Source organism: Tachypleus tridentatus, chromosome 13, assembly GCF_004210375.1.
Source record: "Tachypleus tridentatus isolate NWPU-2018 chromosome 13, ASM421037v1, whole genome shotgun sequence".
NCBI lineage: Eukaryota > Metazoa > Arthropoda > Merostomata > Xiphosura > Limulidae > Tachypleus > Tachypleus tridentatus.
The window spans coordinates 180163298-180187021 of NC_134837.1; the positions used below are offsets into that span (position 1 = coordinate 180163298).

The 23724-nt window shown below is 35.5% G+C and overlaps 1 protein-coding gene and 1 pseudogene across 5 annotated transcripts in view; one reads left to right on the forward strand and one right to left on the reverse strand.

Moving 5' to 3' along the window:
- Positions 1-14590: 14590 nt before the first annotated feature.
- Positions 14591-19085, forward strand: LOC143240227 (protein BTG2 pseudogene; annotated as a pseudogene). Its single transcript, XR_013021644.1, has one exon. The product of XR_013021644.1 is annotated as a protein BTG2 pseudogene (transcript).
- Positions 16445-23724, reverse strand: part of LOC143240225 (E3 ubiquitin-protein ligase RAD18-like) — a 79864-nt gene continuing 72584 nt past the window's right edge. For all 4 annotated transcript variants that reach the window (XR_013021643.1, XM_076482357.1, XM_076482356.1 and 1 more), the window contains one exon: positions 16445-22117. The gene's annotated coding sequence lies outside the window, so the exon portion shown is untranslated. The remainder of the gene's footprint in view (positions 22118-23724) is intronic.

Here is a 23724-nt window from a genome sequence, read left to right on the forward strand (position 1 = left end):
AAAAGATTCTATAGTTTCAAGCGTAAAAAAATCACATTATTTTGTTGTTAAGAAAGAATCAATATAGCTGTAAGCTTCCCAGCGCAATTTGAAAATAAGTTATTATTTTCTCGAGAAAAAAAAAAAAAGGGGACGAACAACATAGCTTTTGGTCATTTAAAATATTTCTCATTCGTTATTAAAATGTTTATTTGCTTTCTCGGACTACGGATGAAGACATTATTTAAATACATATATATACCTAGCTCGTTTGTGTTTGTTTGTTTTTGAATTTCGCACAAAGCTACTCGAGGGCTATCTGTGCTAGCCGTCCCTAATTTAGTAGTGTAAGACTAGAGGGAAGGCAGCTAGTCATCACCACCCACCGCCAACTCTTGGGCTACTCTTTTATCAACGAATAGTGGGATTGACCGTCACATTATAACGCCCCCACGGCGACCCTCAGATTACGAAGCGCACGCCTTAACGCGCTAGGCCATGCCAGGCCTAGCTCGTTTGTGAACATCTAACTTAGTAAACCATATCTAGTTATATCTGTCCTACAAACTTCAGTCTTTCCAAGATTCTCAGTAGGCTTAGCTTTGTTATATGGTACACGTGTCCTCCTAGGTTCCTCTCAAAAAAAAAAAAGCTCCTAGTATGGCCACTGTATAGTCACGATGACGACCTCTGGTATTTGTTATTAGTATGTATGAAAGAAGGAGAGGTTTTAAGATGGATGAAGGGGGCTTACGTGTGAAAGGTGATCGTTTTCTGAGATAACACGTACATTTTAAATAACACGAATCCACAACATGGTGCTTTAGAGCTCTAGTTTCATTTTGAGCTTTACCATGAATTACTCTCCGCTACATGGCTGAACAATATTATAGTAGTACTTGAGAAAGAGTAGACATTCTATAGAGTATCTAATAACATCACTGTTGTTGAGAGTTTCCTGAGAGCTTTGTTCCGGTACTTTCTGTAGTTGGTACCTGTTCATTAGTCTGTGTGGCGTTTTAGTTGAGATTTCTGTTTTACTAGGTCGAATTCTGCGTATTTTAGAAATATAAGGAGCTCACAGCTCTCCCACACATGGTAACAGATACATAAACAAAGGTCCCAAAGGATGGCGTCAACTTTCAAGTGGCTAAGCTGAGAACTTCCGCTAGCTCAAGAGGTATCAGTTGACCTTACCCTTGTCATCAGCTGTGGCGAGGCTGCTACGTTCAGTTGCGTGGGTATATTAACTACTGAAGTAAAAAATCAAAACAAAACGATATTCATTTAAAGTCGGTCTTCGACAATTTTTAGAGCAATTGTAATTGTAAAATCAGGTTAAGTATACATTATCATTGATATAGCCGAGAAGAAATGTCCATAAATTTAAATGTTATCAAAAGTTAGTTCGTTATGTTGATAATATACTTCTTCGTACGTAAATATAACTTAAATCAAGTTCTTTCGCTAACTTAGAAATCGAAGTTTTTAGATAACTCATAAATCAATAACGTTAGATAACTCATAAAGTAAGAACGTTTGACAACTCATAAATCAATAATGTTAGATAACTCATAAATCAATAACGTTTGACAACTCATAAAGTAAGAACGTTAGGTCACTCATAAATCAATAACGTAAGATAACTCATAAAGTAAGAACGTTAGGTCACTCATAAATCAATAACGTTAGATAACTCATAAAGTAAGAACGTTAGGTCACTCATAAATCAATAACGTTTGATAAATCATGAATCAAGATATTTTGATAACTTATAAATCAAGTATGTTATTTCCATTTAATATCTAAAAAAATACCGTACGTTTTGGTATATTATGATATGTAGTAAACTACAGTCCTATTAATTTATCTATACAATAAATTATGGTCAAATTAATTTATTCATACAATAAATTATGGTCAAAGTAATTTATTTGTACAATAAATTATGGTCAAATTAATTTATGAGTACAATAAATTATGGTCAAATTAATTTATCTATATAATAAATTATGGTCAAATTAATTTATCAGTATAATAAACCACAGTCTAACTAATTTATGTATACAATAAACCACGGTCAAACTAATTTATCTGTGCAATAAACCAGAATGTGATTCTTCTATATAAAAATTATTCTCAAAGTTAGTTGTAAGTCTGATATTTCTATACAACAAGCCACACCCTACTGGCTCTGTTAATGTGTTATTTTTATATTCATTTTTGAATTATTTTCAGTGTGTATTTATTAACTACTCGTGAACATTTAAATAAGGAGGCTTATTATCATAAACTTCTTATTGTGAAAATTAGAATAAAAATCATGCAACCAACGAAACTATAGAGCATGGAATTACGGTTTGTTTGCTTTTAAATAATGTTTTATTTTATTCGTGTTTCTCGACTCCATTTTGTATTTTTATCATTCCGTTACCAAGTGTCAGCAAAATGTATGTTTTTTTCTCATAGCAAAGCCACATCGGTCTATCTGCTCAGCCCACCGAGGGGAATTGAACCGCTGATTTTAGCGTTTAAATCCGAAGATATACCGCTGTACTAGCTAGGAGCAGTCAGCACCCCTTAATAGAGCATTACGTAAGTTGATTTATACATTGTAAACAAATTAATAACTCTTGGACGTTTCGGTGTTACTGCTCTCTTAGAATATGAATCATTTTGGCTTGTTTTAAATCAAGAAATCATTAACTACAACTGTCCAAGAATTAAATTCTCTCACATTGATTAATACAATCAGTTTGTCTGTTGGTAAGGAAAATTATCACAAACACGTTTGGTAATTGGCCGAGCAACAATTATATTGTTGAAATTTGCATACAAGGAAAAATAAAGTTCAGTGTTTAAATAGGTGGATCGTGTTCATAAATTACATGTTCATCTTGCTTATCTATACCAAATGTACCAAAGAAAATCCACTAAGAGCGTAAACGATTTACAAATATATTAAAACTTGTAGCTGAAAAGCAGAAGTTGTCCCTAAAATAACCATTCTTTATCAACTGAAATAATACTTTGGACCTTTTCCATTAATTTAATTTATGGCCAGCATGGCCTCGACTCGCAATCTTAGGGTCGCGGGTTCGAATCCCCGTTACACCAACATGCTCGCCCTTTTAGCCGTGGAGACGTTATAATGTGATGATCAATACCATTTGTCGTTAGTAAAAGAGTGATCCAAGAGTTGGGAGCGAATGATGATAACTAGGTGCCTTCCCTCTAGTTTTACACTACTAAATTAGGGACGGCTATCGCCTTCGTATAGCGTTGGGCGAACTTCAAAAACAAACAAACAAATTATTAATTTATATATTAAAAGTAAAAAGATATAAAGTTATGTTTGTTAAGAAAAGGGGTCATACAAAAACATGACCGGTGGTTTGTCCTATAGAGCTCAACCTGCTCGACAACAGTTTCTCAGACATTATGGTGCACTCAATGTCTCATTGTTTTGCTGTTGTTTTTAGAGGGTCTTGATAACTAATCAGTTTATAACAACTGCACATTGACAAAAAAAAAAGAAGAGAAATTGAATTAAAATGCCAATCATAATTTCAAGTTTCTGGTAAGCTGAAAAACATTTTGGTAGTTCATACTTGTCATTGCTTTTGTCACAAAGGTCAAGCTGAGAAATTCGAAGTTTAACATTGGTGCTGTCCAGAACTCTACAACAAAAATCTGAAAACTATCTTCTGTGGCTCAGTGATTCACAAATGTAGAACAAGATAGTGAGATATAACCCAACACAACACTATGATTGTCTAAAGTTGCCAAACATAGTACAGAGGGATGGGACATAACTCAATACCACGGTTTCCTAAACTAGCCAAACATGGTACAGAGGGATGGGACATAACCCAACACAACACTATGATTGTCTAAAGTTGCCAAACATAGTACAGAGGGATGGGACATAACCCAACACAACACTATGATTATCTAAAGTTGCCAAACAGAGGGATGGGACATAACTCAATACCACGGTTTCCTAAACTAGCCAAAGATGGTACAGAGGGATGGGGCATAAGCCAACACAACACTATGGCTGCCTAAAGTTGCCAAACATAGTACAGAGGGATGGGACATAACCCAACACAACACTATGATTGTCTAAAGTTGCCAAACATAGTACAGAGGGATGGGACATAACTCAATACCACGGTTTCCTAAACTAACCAAACATGGTACATAGGGATGGGGCATAAGCCAACACAACACTATGGCTGCCTAAAGTTGCCAAACATAGCACAGAAGAATAAGATATAACCCAGCAAAACTCTATGGCTACCTAAAGTTGCCAAACATAGCACAGAGGGATTGTACATAACTCCATTGTACCACTGGGGAGAGAGACAAAAAATGTGTCCTCAAATACCGCTACTGAAACATATTGTTTTACAATTTAATTTATAAAAAAATTATATTGTACAAAGCGGTCTGTAAGTTTTGGGATTGCAACTGAATGGTCCTCAGTTGTTGTTTTTTTTGCCACAAACTATTTAATCTAAATCCATGGACACTCAATGAAGACAGAAGCTTTTCGATCAATTAGATAACCGCAACTGTGAAGAATAATTAAAGTTATACCGTGACAGAAATTTCAAGAAATCTTTTCATGCACGTGTAAACAGTGTTACGTCACCACACCCACTTCCGGAGAAACCAACAGCAGCTGTCCTCAGAGAATGTGACGTTTTCTATATGTTCTTGATTCAAAAGCTACAAGCCACTGGACGTTGAAGAGGAAATCCTGCTATAACTAAACATACATACACACAAATATATATCAGGGGTGATTAGAGAGACTGTAGGGAATTTTTTTTAAAAGGAAGATAGAGGCTCAATATATTTTTCCTTCTCTACAAATGACTTTTACAAACTGGACATAAAATATGTATTTTAAAAAATGCATATCAAACTTATTGGGGATAATTCATATTAAAACTGGCTACACGAATTAATATTTTTAATACTCAAAAGTAAATAATAGGCCCGGCATGACCAGGTGATTAAAACGCTCGACTCGTCATCTGAGGGTCGCGAGTTTGAAACCCCGTCACACCAAACACGCTCGCCCTTTCAGCGGTGGGAGCTTTATAATGTGACGATCAATCCCACTATTCGTTGGTAAAAGAGTAGTTCAAGAGTTGGCGGTGGGTGATAATGACTGGCTGCCTTCTATCTACTCTTACACTGATAAATTAGGGACTGCTATTGTAGATATTCCCGGCCTGACATGGCCAAGCGCGTAAGGCGTGCGACTCCTAATCCGAGGGTCGCGGGTTCGCGCCCGCGTCGCGCCAAACATGCTCGCCCTCCCAGCCATGGGGGCGTTATAATGTTACGGTCAGTCCCACTATTCGTTGGTAAAAGAGTAGCCCAAGAGTTGGCGGTGGGTGGTGATGACTAGCTTGCCTTCCCTCTAGTCTTACACTGCTAAATTAGGGACGGCCAGCACAGATAGCCCTCGAGTAGCTTTGTGCGAAATTCCAAAACAAACAAACAAACAAAAGTAGATATTCCTCGTGTAGTTTTGCGCGAAATTTAAGAAAACAAACATAAATGAATACTATCGTATCCTGAAATTGTGCGTCAAAAGACCTTAAACTGACCTCTGACTCCAGAAGGGGACCTCATAAAAGGAAACAAACAAAATATTAAGATAATACTCTAAGTAAACTAACTAATACACAGACATGAATATGCGACATTACAGTAATTTATAGACGTATTGGGCCATTTCATTTCAATATGCCACCCAAAACGTCTCAGTAGCAACTCAATGCTCAATGGGCTTATAATACTAAAAATCGGGTTTCAAAGCAAAAACAGCCCATTGACTAGCTTTGTTCTTTACAGCAAACAAAGAAATATTTCATGCGTGGACGATAGTTTTTAGTAGTTCCTGTCTTCTCTGTTACCAAATCAAAATACGTTTCTTTACCGTGTACCATATCGTATGCAGTTTGACAGGATATTAAAACATATCAGTACAATTCAAGTCTTAAGGTTTTATATATTTCAATTCAATGGCTTAAAAGTGAAAGTTATAATTAAAATACAATTATAATTCATTCATAAATGTGCAGACTATACTCTAAACTTCGTCTTCACTTCGCTTCTTTCTATATTTTCATGCAATGCTGTCTGTGATTTGCACACTGAAGGGATCTAACCCCGAAATACACTAGCCTACTTTTTTACTATATAAGTTGGGGGAGGTTGAAAGCCCCCAATGGATTATATATACTGCAACCATGTGTTTCTTAATTTGTTAAGTGCAAAGCTACACAATGAGCTATCTGTACTGTGTCCACCACGGATATCGAAACTCGGTTTTTAGCATTATAAGCTTATAACTAAACGCTGAGTCGCTGGAAGGGGACTCATGTGCACTATGTACATGTAATAGACAAATTAAGAGCGGAAAGTTAAACCGAATACTAGTTGTTTACATATAACGAGTGTCAACTAATTACCTGCTCCTTCATGGTTATATCATGAAATTCTCATTCCGTATTCCTCAGGATCTTTTAAGAAATTTGCAACAGCAGTTTAACTATGCCCAATCTCACTAGCGACGGCACGTTGAGAGTGACCTTGATTTTGCAGTTCGACAATTCTGCCACATTCAAACTCTGTCAACTTTTTAGCCTTTGCCATGTTTTTACCCTATGTAACACAGGAGATGTCAGTGGGAGATGTTGACAACGCTAATGCTTGAACTCAAATGACTAAATTTCGTTACGTGTTTACCGATTATCGCTTCGTTTTAGTATGGTCTTAAACTTTTGACCAGCTAGTATTTAAGCTCATTTCATAGTGTTCACATTTTCCCTATTAAATGTTAAAAAAGTTTTTTAATTTTATTTTCCTTTTTCTTATTTTCATCTGTCGAAGCTCTACTCAAATAAGTGGTTGAGTCTAACAACGCAAAATGCATATTTTTTCTTTATGTTCATTAGCCTTAAGATTTTGGCCAGCAGTGTATTTTAACCATACTACGACCGATACGAAGCATTTTGAAATGTGGGGAAGAAAAGACAAATATACTACTATCAAACAATCGGGTACGAACCAGTTAGAAATGTAAGGAAGATAAAATAAATATAACACTTGAAATTATCTCAAACGATAATTTAGTTCAAATTAAACGAGAGAAGAAAAGGAAGACGAATAGTATTTGGACAAGCTAAAATGTGTAAATAATAATAATTTCCCATAACACTAGGCTACGTACGAAAACCGAAACTAAAAATCAACGTGGAAATGTGGTGTGTGTGTTTTCATTATAGCAAAGCTCCATCGGACTATCTGCTGCGTCCACCGAGGGGAATCGAACCCCTGATTTTAGCGTTGTAAATCAGTAGATTTTTTTTTCTCTTTATTCATCCTACCTCAAAGAGGGGGGGTATATACATAAATACAACAAATAAAACACAATTTAATGAATTAGCATGTAATAATATCTCAAGAGAACACCATGCTGGAAATTACCTCAAAGTGAATAAAATTAGTTAAAAATTAAAAGATGTAAATCCGTAGACTTACCGCTGTACTGGCGGGGAGGGACGTGGAAATATATGTAGCTAATTTAATATACTTTCCGTACGTTTGTTCTTATAAATATTCGAATGATTTTATTGTTATTTTTTCATCACAGTTATGAGTAATATTAAGAACAGTATCAGGAAATTTGGTCTTTTAACCACATCCAGATTTAGAGGGAAAAGTGTTTTTGTTTGTTTGTTTTGGAATTTCGCACAAAGCTTCTCGAAGGCTATCTGTGCTAGCCGTCCCTAATTTAGTAGTGTAAGACTAGAGGGAAGGCAGCTAGTCATCACCACCCACCGCCAACTCTTGGGCTACTCTTTTACCAACGAATAGTGGGATTGACCGTCACATTATAACGCCCCCACGGCTGGGAGGGCGAGCATGTTTGGCGCGACTCGGGCGCGAACCCGCGACCCTCAGATTACGAAGCGCACGCCTTAACGCGCTAGGCCATGACAGGCTAGAGGGAAAAGTGATAAAACAAGGATCGTTTGAAACCAAACTTTACGACAACATTGTTTATAACATTAGGGTGTGGACACTGTTACGTAGGTGCGTCCTTGCTTCTGTTTCTATAGGAAATATTTGATTTGGCTCGTGCCAAAGCGTGTGCACGTGTACATACCAGTGTGAGTGTATAGGGCACGTGCAGTAAGGAGACATTAAAAAACAGACAGGGTTCCAAGTTTGCCAGCAGAAATATAAAAAGCTGGTAAGCGTGACTGATTGAAAATCACCTATTTTTCCCACGCTCCCAGAAACCATCTGCCGCTGACGATACAAAGCCAGTCTCGCACGCGCTGCACTGTACGGTTTGTTGAGGGAACTAGTCGAGCCCGAAAGCTTTTCGTTAAACATATTCATGAAGGACGCTTTTTTTTCTTTTCTTTTTTTTTTTTGGGGGGGGGCACTGACAGTCACGCTCATAAACTCTATTTGTATGAGTCTGTTATTCTTTTCATTTTAGCAGTACGTCTGTTTCATTTGCTACGTTTCACACGTCTGTCTGCATGTCCCTTAAATTGAGTAATATTATTAGTTTCACGTGCATTATCTGGGCAAAGCATATGTGGGTTACAATCAATATTTTTCGTAACAATTGTTCATATACATACATATATATATGCATATACACGCACATTTCGAAGTTCTAACCAGAAGGTATTACTTTAATAAGTTCGATTATACGTGTTCCATCTCAACAAAGTATATTTGTAATACAACCAATACTTCTTACAGAAACAGTTTACATATATACAGGTATATATGTATACATACACAGAGACATTTCAAATTCCCAATAAGAAGGTATTAATTTAACAAGTTCGTTTGCACGAATATCTCGTAGCTACTGCCAGATAGAACCAACAGGGCTAAAGTCGTTAAAGTTATATATATATATATATATGAATATAGAGAGAGACATTTGGAAAGGAGGTTTGTGTTGCTATTATTTTAAACATTTTCTGTTTTCTTACTTCTTTCAGTTGTTTTAACTACTTCTGGGTTTTATAAGGTTCACGTAGAGGTGATTATTTTGCTGAACTTCACGTAAGGCTACTTGAAAAATATCTGCGCTAATCGTTTCTAATTAACGGATTATGTGGAGTTTATGTGTGGGGCGAGTATGCAACAAAACTGAAAGTGGTCGTCATCAAACATATTTTGTATCTGTAAATCATTGGGCTAGAAAAGTGACAGTTAATCAACGCCACTCACCACCAACTCTTATGGTACTCTAATCAAATAGCGGGGCTGACTGTCACACTACATAACGCCTCCACGATCGAAAAGGCAAGCACATTCTCTTTTGGAATTGTGAGCTGAGAACTCTAACCACCAGGCCATGTTAGACCTTCAGGTGGCTGACTTAAAGTTCTGTACTTAAAGATAATATTAAAGTTTTAAGCGTGTCCTGATGGTGGATCCGAGATTTTATGGGTCTCGACCCTTTGCACTCTTCACTTTCTCGGCCGTCTGTGCGCTATAAAAGTAACGGTCAGACACAAGTAGATTAACAGCTCGCTGTTGACAAGATACCATCCCTCCTTGTCTACGTTAGATCAAGACTAATGACATCTATGCATAGACAACATTTGTAGCCTTACGTAAAGTTGTGAAATGTTGTCACAAATAATTAAACATTTCTTCACTGTTTCATGTGAATCAATGAGGGTTGCCATCCTCATTATTACTGAACCTACCATAAACCGTAAACAGTCACATTGCTCTATGTAAACCATGTGACCAAGACTTATCAGAGATGAGTGAAGGCGGTTAATTATAAGTTTGGTAAAAAAAAAAAAAAAAGTGGTATAAGAATCCAGAGAAATTAAACAGTGGTTACATAAACAGTGGTTACACTTGTTTAACGTGTGACGCTGCACAAAAAGCTTAGATCGAGCCTTGAATTTTACCATTATAAGCCATCAAGCTTACCACTGAGCCATTGGGGACCTGAAACAAGGAATCTTTCAAAACAATGGGCACTTGACAAAAAAAAAGAAAAAAAAACGAATAGGTAGATTTGGTTTCGACAAACAGAAGTTCGACCATTTCGATAGCAAAAACAGTCGTGTTAAAAGAGCTGGCTTTTGTTTAATCGTAGTTTATTACTGATTATTCTGTCCGTTATGAACTGTGCACCTAAAACGCTTAACAAACATTATTTTATTGCGTAACTAAACCATTTAATAGACATTACGTGGTCATTTCTAATGTAATTCAAATGCTTAACAAATATTATGTAAACTTCATAAGTGCGAAGCTTATTGGCCTGGACGAAAACCAGCGTATGAAACGATAATCCCTAAGACGAATTTATTTATAGCTGTAGAGCGAAAAAAAGATGTGTTTTTTTAATTTTGCGCAAAGCTACACGAGGGCTATCTGCGCTAGCCGTCCCTAATTTTGAAGTGTAACACCAGAGGGAAGGCAGCTAGTCATCACTACCAATCGTCAATTCTCGAGCTACTGTTTTACCAACGAGTAGTGGGATTGACCGTCACATTAAAACGCCCTCACGGATGAAAGGGCGAGCATGTTTAGTGCGACGGGGATTCGAACCCGCGACCCTCAGTTTACGAGTCAAACGCCTTAACCACCTGGTCATGCCGGGCCGCGAAAAAAAACACACCCATAAAACTGAAAATAGACATGTAATAAACGTCAGAGCTGAAAACAGAACGGATACGCTGTTGTATGTCACGGTTGAAAATTAGAAGTTTTGTTGGTTTTTTTTGTTTGTTTTTGCTTCCTGTAAAAAGAAAAACTGCATAGTTAGCTTTCTACGCTAGGTACACAGCAGGGGTTTAACTGTGAATTTAATGTTGTGAACGTTGAGACACGGGGGGTGATAAGTATTATTAATTATTATTAATATATATTTATAATTCATGTTTTTTTTATTTCTCCTATTACTTTTAGCTGTTGAAAAACAAATCTATAGTCAATCAATACCAATTTTGGTCGCTGTTTGAAGATGACTGGTAGACATTTATTCATATTTGTTACATTTGGTATAACTGGGCATATCAGGTTAAGTGCAGGTATGTTATTCCTGGCAGTTGTTAATTTCTGTTCAGTGATTTCGCATATGGCTGTTATTCTAATACGTGTTTTGGTTGTTATTTCGCGTCCTTAGTGGTGGTCTACGGAAAACAGAGTTATTTCAAGCTTTGGTCGTATATTCTGTTACTCTTGCTAGAAACACCTATTTTAAAAATGTTGCTCTGTTTCCTGGAATACAGTTCGAAAAATAGAAAGATCAAAATGAATAGGAAACATTCTGCGTACACCTAGTAATTTGATCAAAACATACAAATGACCGTTTAACCTTAAATAGCTTCTCTTTTTTTTTCACTAAACTATCATACAGAATGCTGTATGATGTAAGACAGATCTTACTTCAGTGTCAAAATTAAAATATTGACGCATGCGCACACACTTACCCTGAACATTGTTTTGGTTTTAATACCTGTAATTACCATGATAACTGCATTAGTTATTTGTACTTTACCATGTTGAGGTAGTTAACATCTTTAGTTACTATGGTAACTGCAGCAGGCTTTGTTTGTAACTTACTATGTTGAAGTAATATCTGTGGTAACTACAGTAACTACAGGAGGCTTTGTTTGTAACTTACTATGTTAAGGTAATATCTGTGGTAACTACAGTAACTACAGCAGGCTTTGTTTGTAACTTACTATGTTAAGGTAATATCTGTGGTAACTACAGTAACTACAGCAGGCTTTGTCTGTAACTTACTATGTTAAGATAATATATGTGGTAACTATGGTAACTACAGCAGGCTTTGTTTGTAACTTGCTATGTCGAAGTAATATCTGTGGTAACTACAGTAACTACAGGAGGCTTTGTTTGTAACTTACTATGTTAAGGTAATATCTGTGGTAACTACAGTAACTACAGGAGGCTTTGTTTGTAACTTACCATGTTAAAGTAATATCTGTGGTAACTACAGTAACTACAGCAGGCTTTGTTTGTAACGTACCATGTTAAAGTAATATCTGTGGTAACTACAGTAACTACAGCAGGCTTTGTCTGTAACTTACTATGTTAAGATAATATATGTGGTAACTATGGTAACTACAGCAGGCTTTGTTTGTAACTTGCTATGTCGAAGTAATATCTGTGGTAACTACAGTAACTACAGAAGGCTTTGTTTGTAACTTACTATGTTAAGGTAATATCTGTGGTAACTACAGTAACTACAGGAGGCTTTGTTTGTAACTTACCATGTTAAAGTAATATCTGTGGTAACTACAGTAACTACAGCAGGCTTTGTTTGTAACTTACTATGTTAAGGTAATATCTGTGGTAACTACAGTAACTACAGCAGGCTTTGTCTGTAACTTACTATGTTAAGATAATATATGTGGTAACTATGGTAACTACAGCAGGCTTTGTTTGTAACTTGCTATGTCGAAGTAATATCTGTGGTAACTACAGCAGGCTTTGTTTGTAACTTACTATGTTAAGGTAATATCTGTGGTAACTACAGGAGGCTTTGTTTATATCTGTGATTACTTTGTTAAGTGCGGCAGGAAATTGTTAATATATATATGGTTGCAGCTGTTTGTAGGAACCAGAAGCAAAGCGGGGGGGTGGTGGCAGAAATGAACAATTATTTTAAATTCTGTTGTCAAAAAGTTCTCCACTCCCTTCACCAGAAGAATGGTAATTCTTCGGGTAGGTCCGCACGTGCGGAGCGTAGAAGGCAGCTGCATGGAATGGTCATGTGATCACACACAAACTCCAATCAGGTTCTGCCTCTAGGAAGACTTGTTTTTATTACATACCACAACCAGTCAAACCATCTCGTGCACTAAGTTTTTGGGGTTGCTGTCCTTTAGATGAGGCTTAATTCAATGGAGTCGATATCTTAACGTCTGGCTTCTAAACCTAACCTGTATCCTCTGAAGTTTAATAGGCTTGGTTTGGTTTGGTTTTTGGAATTTCGCAAAAAGCTACTCGAGGGCTATCTGTGCTAGCCGTCCCTAATTTAGCAGTGTAAGACTAGAGGGAAAGCAGCTAGTCATCACCACCCACCGCCAACTCTTGGGCTACTCTTTTACAAACGAATACTGGGATTGACCGTCACATTATAACGCCCCCACGGCTGGGAGGGCGAGCATGTTTGGCGCGACTCGGGCGCGAACCCGCGACCCTCAGATTACGAAGCGCACGCCTTAACGCGCTAGGCCATGCCAGGCCCTATTTAATAGGCTAAGGTGGTGTGGTGAAATATTTTAATGTTTATCTGAGATTTCTTACATTTAGAAAGCTTGAATTCCCACCACTTGCATGTTTATAATAATACAGGATCGGACTGATAAAGGTTCAATGCCCACAGATAGAGTGTTTTTAAAATACTTCAACTACTGAAAATTGTAGCTCAGAAGGGTTTTTGCTAGAATAAAATTTTGTATAATAAGAAATAGTATCACCTTATGCAGTGTAAAGTTACACATTTTGTTATTCAAATATATATATATATATATAAAAGGTTTATAAAGTGTTTTTCATCATATGTCATGGTTGACTAAGTCTTGATGGTTTAACAACGTCTCGTGACTTTTACAGACTCTCCTCGCCATATTTGGGCACGTTGGGGATGCTTAGATGAGGCTTTTTACCGTCTCAGTGTCAACTGATAAAAAATAAAATATGGGCTTAAATGTATGTTGCCCGTTCATTCAGCTTTCACGTGGTTATTTTTCCTTAATTTTGCTAAAATAAATATTAAACCAACCAGTTCAATTTTTATACATCAGTAAATACGTAATAAAGACATCTGTTTCAACAATTTCAGCAAATGTTCATTTTAAATGGTGTTACGTATTGCAAAACAAAATATGTCACCACGAACGGTTTAATTTACAAAACAAATGACGTTTAGTTTACCATAGGGAGAAAAGCTTCATATAGTCCTTATTATCCCCTTATAAACAAGCTGAACTTTTTTTTAATCAAATTTCGTTAGTGTAATGTTAAGTCGACAATTACAAAAAGACCTCCGTACGTTTTATTTGTCACACGTTTTATACTGTCAAGACATCCAATATTTTGCTAGTGTACACTTAAGAACAATAATGAAATATTTATCAATATCAATATGTTTCTGAAATGTAGACAATTTCCATATTCGAATAATTACAATCATGTACACCAGGTGCTTAATATATCACTTTAAGAATTACGTATAAATTAGCGCTACCTATACTTTGTTCCTTAACTGTGATAACATACGTGTATCAGTTTTTTTCTCGTTTACGCAGTAGACAAAATATGAAGATGTACTTGTTACTGAACTTCCAAAATTACAGATGTCTGTTTAAATATTTTTCTCAACTAGTGGGGAAACCTGAAAGTATTTTTAGAATATACTAACAAGACTTTCAAAACGAACCGATGAAAAGAAATATTGATTTTTGCAACTTGCGACATAATTTCAGTTAACAACTGGCAGTTCTTTGTTTGTCGCTCTGATCGAACGCTCAGAGAGACTCCTCAACACAGGGAGAATTATGACGTCATCGAGCACGTGTAAGCTTCCGTTCTCCAATGACTTTGAGCTGGAACGAATGATCGTTTGTAGCAGCCTGGTGATAGATCTTGACTCGTAGTTGTTATAAATACACGCGAAAAGTACGTCAAGAAACCATAATAAATATTTTGTTTAATGTTTGAAGATATAAACAACTTCGTTTTCTCGTGGTATGGATGTTAATCCTTCTCACTAAGCATCTATAATTGAACCCATGTAAATAGGGCAAATGTAAATACACTTCACTGGCTTAAAGGAAAACGTAGTGGTATGTACAAAAATAAGAGAAAACTCACGCATCTTTAACGTTCATATATCATCAAAATACAAAGCTCAAAACTTTTGTAGATTATACGTTAATAATGTTTAAAATAAAGTCGGAACATTTTGATTCCAACTGCAGAAAAAAAAAGTGTTAACGTCTCTCATTACACGTGTGTGTTTTCTTATAGCAAAGCCACATCGGGCTATCTGCTCAGCCCACCGATGGGAATCGAACCCCTGATTTTAGCGTTATAAATCCGGAGACATACCGCTGTACTAGCGGGGGGCCTCTCATTATAACCTGTAAATTTCTATAAGCAAAGTTAATAACGAAGTCACAATATATTAAAAGATAAAAACGTATAAAAACTACAGAACTTAATTTTCTCAATCCATTAAGTGGGCGAAAGGTTTGGAGACGTAATGAGTTCCCAGTGGGGTTCAGAAAAAAGAGGTCGGTTTGCGGCTATTGGAGTTCCTAAATTTATGATAGAAAATAATGATTTGAGATAGTATGTTTCAAAGTGGGTATTTTATATGTATGTCTCAAAAATATTTGCTTTATGCCTTATGACGTTTACTGGCTGGCTATCTAAAGAAATATATATTCTATGTCTAGATTTGAGGAACGCTTACGTGTCAGTGTCCGAAAAACGTATGTTCTACATCTAGATTGGTGAACGCTTTCGAGTCTATATCTAAAGAACGATTACTAATACATCTTTGTGTTTAAATTTGAGAAAAGTATATTACATGTTTATATATGTCTAAAGTGGGGAATAGAGCTATAGAATAATGTAATAAACATTTTACATTATTTAATTTTATCTATATCGATATATGGTTTGAAGATTCCATATATTTGTTTTCACAATGCCTGAGATTAGCCTTTACCAGGTACAGTATAGTAAAACAGTGGTTATTAATTCATTCCCTTGTCTTCTAAACAGTAATTTACTTTAGAAGATGACTTGTAACACTAAGTATACACTATAAACCCAAGATCTGGGAGACTAAGAACATAATAGTTCTGGACTTACTGGATAAAATTAAATATTTATTATCAATTACCAGATTACAGGTAGACAGAAATGATAGAACAGCAACGCCTGTTTCACCACCTCTGTTCATAAAAGTAAAATATTTACGAGTTTTTTTATGAAAATGTTTGAAACATTTTATTTTACGTCTCTTTATGAAATTGTCTGTACCTTTTCATTCTCTTGTTTTAATATCGGTTAGAATAACAATGATACCCTGCGTTTACCAGAGTGAAAATCCATCACAAACTATTTTTCATAACAGTTTAAGTATAGTTTAGGGTTTGTTTGCTGTTTTTTTCATGATTTAAGTGCAGGTCTTATATTCGGATTACCAAGAGATGTAAACATCGCCGCACAGCCATTCGTTTCTCTGCTGTTCCGTTTGCCTGCTCTCTTTTTAGATAAGCAATGCTTACTTGCATTATGATTGGTGAGTAACTGTCTACGTCACAACAAATTCCCAACAGTGACGTCAACTCACGCTCCCTAGAGTTATAAAAGGTGTACGTTTACAAAGCTTTGTAGCGAAAAGGACGAAACAGAAGAAGAGGTGGGGGCTGTAAGGTGTTTAAGACCAAATGTGTAGAGCAAGCAAGTCTCAGGTCATGTATTATTGATACTTTTCTACCGTCCACATTGTGGTTATTATTAAGGCAGATATATCTTAAATTCCCAGTTCGAGTCCAAAGATTATACCTGTGATACACTCCCTTCAAGCTCCAAGTCAAACTCAGAAGTAGCCATCTTGTAAGGTTTCATCAACCACGCAAACGTCCAATACCAGGGTTTAGTTACTGTTAGCTGTAAAAGTGGGTCTCCTCGCATTAATCTCTGATATTTCTACTAACACCATGAAAAAAGAAGTCAGAAGTGCCGTAGATTTTTTAACTAATCTTATCCGATTAGGGAATATCTTAGATGCCAACCAACTTCGGTTATTTCATAACCAAATGGAGAAATTTTTAACCGAACATTACCAACAACACTGGTTTCCTAATAATGCTTTTAAAGGCTCAGGTTATCGCTGTTTGCGAATTAACCACAAAATGGATCCTGTGATCGAAAAAGCTGGAAGGTCTTGTGGACTGGGTGAAGCTAGTCTCCGGAAGTTGTTTCCCAACGAGCTTACTATGTGGGTTGACCCTAGTGAAGTGTCCTATCGGATCGGTGAAAATGGTAGCATCTGTGTCTTGTACGATGGAAACAAGCAGGAATATTCGCCAGATCTCTCGGACTCTGACGATGGTAATGGAGTAGAGAATTACCAGCAAGACGATAGTGGTTACTTTGAGACGTCACATCATTATTCACTTATTGAAAATATCCCTCGATTTCTGCGCGCAGGTTGTAAAGAGTCGGGGAGAATGGGCTGGGAGAGTTTTATCATAGACCCTCGCTACAAGAATCTCGGTTTGGAGCAGTTGACGGCCTACGTCTCAAGTTAAAGGTTGAAATACTGCCAAATTTTTAATTCATATCTCCTGAATATTCAGGAATGTATTTTATATATTTTGTGATGATCTCTTTACTTATTTTTCCACATGTAATGTTAAAAATAATTCGAATGGGTTCTGTGGTAAGCTTTCAGGAAAAGAATTAGAATTAAGTGATCATGTATTGGAGTTAAGAGTAGGCCTAGTAAGTTCAGGGACCAGTACCAGCCGTCGCACATTACACCATTTTTCCATTTTTAAATTGTACTAATTCTTTGTGATAATGGCCCAGAATGAACTGTGATTGTGTAGCCAGTTTCGGGAACACAGCAGTGCCAGCTTGTATTTCAACGTATAAATCTTATTATGAGGTAAAAATATGCCATTCTGTAAAATTTTCATAGTGACAGAAAAAAAAAAATGAGGGTACGCTGTTCAGATTATACAGTCTTGAAAGAAAGCTTAAGCACTTACTTTGCAAAAATAATCGTAGACGAAATCCATCTCTGTAACATGTAATACTAGTCACAGCGCGAAAAACAGTACAAATACAATCCACAAACAACGTTGCTGTGACTAGGATTTTGCAGTTATTTTAAACAAGAACTTGTGTTTTTTAATTGTTTTATGTTGCTATACCGGTTTATTGTGTTTTCTTAAGAGTAAGTAATACTTGTGTCTGTGCCATGCCATAGAAAAGTTTCAGAAACCAAATGTTTACGTCATTTTTAAACTTCATTGTTTGGAAATGTAACGGTTCAGTATCTGACGTTTTTATTTGCGAAGGTGACTTTTGTTTTTATTTCTAAATGTTATTATGAATCTGTAGTCAGGTAACACCCTTATAAATTCGTTTATTGTATATTTGAATTGTAATATGTACCATCCAAATTCATATTGTATCCATTATGACTGCTTATTGGTTAAATTTTATATTGAAATGTACTTCAAGGTTATGAGGTTCGTTTGTTTTTTTTTTTTTTTTTTCTGTGTTCTGATTTTCTGTTGCATACATCAGTTATAATTTAGGTACACCGACCAACTGTATTATTTTACAGTCCTAAATACAGCAAGACTTGGAACGGCTGTGTTCGTGAAATGTTTGGTGTTTTGACAGCGTATTATTTAACGATTTAGAACAGAAATGATTTGGTTGAAAGATTGTTAAATAATCAATTCAGATATAATAACTTAAAGAAACGACTTTTAAAATCAAATTTAATACATAAATTACGAAAACAAATTAAATTAAACTTTTTTTTTGCGTTTTTCTAAAGAAAATCCTTGTATTTGATAACTTAAAAATATTAGACAGTAAGTATAACGAACATTGTTTTTCTGGAAAATAGTTTCCTGAGGCTTACCTAGTATACTTGTTAAAACTCTTCAGAATATCGCACACATTTTTATATTAATAGTCAGATTATGTTAATTTTCTTTGGTTAAAATGTGTTTCAATTTTATTTCTTATTGATTGTTTTTATGAAATTGGGTTGATGCACGGAATGACCCCCCAGTGACAAAGTCCTAACGTAAGGTGCATGTATTTAATGTAACTGAGGCCGATAGATGTCGCCCAATACAAGGCAGTCTACTGTACAATCGCTGATTGTAAAAATGTATATTATTAAAGAGTCAAGAGCTATTTAGCATGTACAGTTTATGTTAATAGAGGTTTTGTACAGTGACTTATATATAATAAAACCGACTTTGTCAGTTGTTGCAGAATGACTCATTAGTTTCGTAGTTATTTAGTTTCAAGCACAACTCTTTTAAACATTTAAATATATAGAGAGTAGAACAGTTGACGTACGGTTAAGCATAAAATATACTTAGTGAGTGGAACCTCCGTATTGATTTTTTTCTATTTTTAAACGAAATAAACTTTTCGTTACTTTGTAAACAAATCTATCAAAATTAAACAATGTCTATTTATTATTTTATACAAGGGTATACACACAAAAAAACCCAACAGAAACATACTTTTGTAGTCTATCATTTTATTTACACATCTTTAAGGGCAGTTTAAGCCTACAGAATGGAAAGAATTACACAGTAAGACTAAATCTAAAAAATAAGTTATATTATCAGTAAAAACTTACTTAAAATGCTTAAATCGCGTTATGAAAAACATTTTTGAAATTTCATAATGTACAAAGTCAACGTCAAGACATACAATATTTTGAAGTCTCTAGTCCTTTGAAATGATATTTCTTGTGAGGGGAAATGAATTGATGGTAAATCCTTTCACTAATGCCTTTATCTAAAACTAGTGAAGCTATAACTATTTCTAAAGCACGTGGACTTTAAAGGAATGGGAGTACTTGGAAGTAACGAGACAGTTGTGTGTTAATTATGATTCCAGCTTCAAATAAAAGGTAACGTGACCGTAATTAAACTTCAAGCACATAGCGATGGGACTTTATTATAATATAACTAAACCTTGAATATGGATCAATCAATGTAACTAAACCTTAAGCGACACTTTGAGTGTACACCAATGTCAGTGTTTGTAGCTAGCTATACCTTAAGTATAAGTTGGTGAAAGTTATATTTAACTATTTGCAATTATAATTTTTGGATTCTTACATTTCACTTTCTGTATAGTTACCACAACAGTTTCGTACTTGGCATATATTCGTGGATTCATCTAAATCCCTGCGTAATATTTGAACATTTTTGGAGCCTAATGATCAGTGAGAAACCCCGAACTGAATAGATAATTAAAAATACAATAAGTAATGTTTACAGTAGACAAGTTCTGATTTTAATTATTACAGCGTTTTGCCCCACACTATCGTTAGGTAAAAGTAACAAAAGTATATTTATCAACGTAATTTCTGTTTGGTGACCCGAGGCTAAAGATCGAAATGTTGTGATTATTAAAACCAGGCCTAGCCTACTGTAAGACTTACTCATACAATATTTTTAAATTAGTTTTTAAAGTAGATGGTAAAATTTTAGCACAGACGAGTTATTTATGGGTACCACAGTGAAGCCAACTTCTACTACTAGCTAGAAAATCTGATTTGGTGAAATTTTTAGCAGCTGGTTATTTATTTGTCTGTAATGTTATTAAACAATTAAAACCTGCATCACAAAAGCGCATCAGAAACAACGAATTTCATACTGGAAAGAAATCAAAATGAACACATCGAAAAACAAGATATTATTATGCTTAATTTTGCAATCTACAAGAAAGGGATCGAATTAAACTGCTTTCAAGGACAATCATTTGTAAAATAGTTAGGTTTTCAAATATAGATATAGTCAAATAAAGTGTCGTAGTTTAGACAGATGGCTTAAACCATTTTATAAAAAACAAAAACTGCAAACTATGACTCATACGTAACCTTACAACGATAACTATCAGAGATAAGTAACTGACAGTAACCATCAGAGACCAGTAACTAACACTGTCTAGAAACTGACGGTAACCATCAGAGACCAGTCGGTAACTGACAGTAATCGTTTGTGACCGAAACTGACGGTAACAATCAGTGATAAGAAACTGACCGTAACCATCAGAAACCAGTAATTGACAGTTACAATTAGTGACCAGAAACTTATAGCATTGTCAGAGGAAACAATTTTGGAATGGTCAGGTCATTACAATTTCTAGGAGCATGGTCCCAAGAAAGTCTTTTGAAAATTCAATGCTATGAGATTGAATTTTGAGCCATTTTAACTACATATACGTCATACACACAAAGTAATGTGTTGAATTTGAAGAAACAAGTTTGAATACACAAAGAGTAGAAAAGTAGGTGCCATGAAAAAGTGGTCTGTCTGGTCTTACTGCTTTCTACGGCCCTGGATAGTACATTTTGATTCGTCACTTGTAAATAAGTTAGTAATAATAATATGGCTCATGATGCACTCACTCCGTAAATTAAAAACCTTGAGTAATGACATAGTTGTTGAAAGTATATGCCTTGTCCACTCTGCCAAGAATCATTTGTACGAAGGCTTTTAAAAGCTGGAAATAATAGGTATATACCAATAAATAGGGAAGATAACTTTGTGGCATTTAACAAAAATGGGGGTCGTCTAACAATTATCACTCCAAAAATAAATGAATAAATAAATAATAATCGCAGTTTAAGCTTCGTAAAGCAAAACTTACGGCAACAAATCTTCACTCTTTTTATTTTTTGAAACTAATTTTAAACTATTTTTCTTCAAAACAAGAAACATTAAAACAATTTCCTGCTCTCTCTGTGTGTGTGTGTGTGTCATTGAAACTTGGGCGAATCAGTAGAGAGGGTATAAACGATAAGACATACATTGGTAACTTTAACAGTCTGTAAACATGGAAGTTTAGCACATATGCGGAATCGCTTCAAATAAATGTAACATTGTATTTCCCATTCCAAGCAAGCATCCTCGAGTGCTTCGACGTTCCGATCACGTGAGAATTTGTACTACACGAAACTGATTTTCCTTGTCATGTAACTGTAAAAAACGATGTGAAACCATGGATCTGAGAAACCGGTGGTCTTCTCGTTTTGATATACAATTTATATACACTCTCTTTGTTATAGTTTAGAACAGTTTATTTTATTGGAAACCTAAATGTAACTGAAAACTGAGCCATAAAGCTTTAGAACATTCTCTGCATTAAACTTACTAACTAACCAACGTTTCTGTAGATAGAAATAAACAGGTGGAACTGTTTGTGTCTCCCGACAGTCTAGTTGATCCATAAATGTTACATACTGATAAATGTTAAGTCTCCTGTCGATCTGTCCAGTTGACCGTTGCTGCAAAGAAAATAAACCAGACAAAGATGAATATGTCACAATACAATTCGTACAATATAAGTTGTATGCAACATATTTCTGTATATATGTATACACATATATAAATCAATATACTCTATATGGTTGAGTAGTTTGACGGCTTAGAGTTTTGTTTGAAATTCGCGCAAAACTACACGAGGGCTATCTGCGCTAGTCGTCCCTAATTTAGCAGTGTAAGACCAGAGGGGAGGCAGCTAGTCATCAACACTCATCACCAACTCTTGGGCTACTCTTTTACCAACGAATAGTGGGATTGACTGTCACATTATAACGCCCCCACGACTGAAAGGGCGAGCATGTTTGGTGTGACTGGGATTCGAACCCATGACTCTCAAGTTACAAGTCGAGTGCCTTAACCACCTGGCCATGCCGGACCAACATGACTGAAAGAACGAGCGTGATTGGTGTGACGGGGATTCGAACCCATGACCCTCAGGTTATAAGTCGAGTGTCTTAACCACCTAGCCATGCCAGACCAACGCCTTATAGCACTAAAAGTTTGTTTCTGATATACTTTGCAGACAAAACTCAGCCCATTGTGTAGCTTTGTGCTTGTTAACAATCAAACAAAAATATATTTCGCTTTCTACAAGAGTAGCTTTTTCTTTATGTATATTATATTATAAAATCACTTCCCACTCTTATTGACTTCTATGAAGTCATGTTTTAGTAAGTAATTTTTGAGAGGCCTAGTTTTATGGTAGAGGACAAGAATGTTATGGTACGTTCCTAAGTAGCTTGAAGGTGGGTCAGGTCAAGTTGATGCTCTTGCTTTGTGATCAGGTCACAAGTTGCTTTACGCTCTGACTTGTCGGGACCTGAGAAAAACATGACCTGTTCCATTTAACACGATTCCTCTACATTAAGTTATAACTTCAAAATGATTTATTCTGAAGAGATTTGAGAATATCAAATATCATTATATCATGATAATGATATATCATTATATATATATAAATATATATATATATCATTATAATGAGAATATCATTATACTTCAACTGTATAATGTTGAAGTACATTATACAATCTAACATATACTTCATCGATTAACATATCAAGTTATTTCTTTTGAAAATTGTTCTGAAATAACTTATAATCCCAAGAATTATGTTCATAATCAAAAGTAAAAATTGTTGATATTAGGTGCTAAAGACCGTAATAAAGAATAAATATTATTGGGAAGTAGATTACTTAATCAAGAATAGGCCCAGCATGGCTAGTTAGGTTAAGGCGTTCGATTCGTAATCTGAGGGTCGAGGGTTCGGATCCCGGTCACACTAAACATGCTCACCTTTCTAGTCGTGGGGACGTTGATAAAGGAGTAGCCCAAGAGTTGGCAGTGGGTGATGATGATTAGCTGCCTTACCTCATGTCTCACACTACGAAATTAGGGAAGATTAGCGGAGATAACCCTCGTGTAGCTACATAATCAAGTAGAGGTATTATTATAATATTATTAAGTACATAACCAACTAGAAATATTAAGTACATAACCAACTAGAAATATTAAGTACATAACCAACTAGATATATTATAATAATATTATTAAGTACATAATCAAGTAG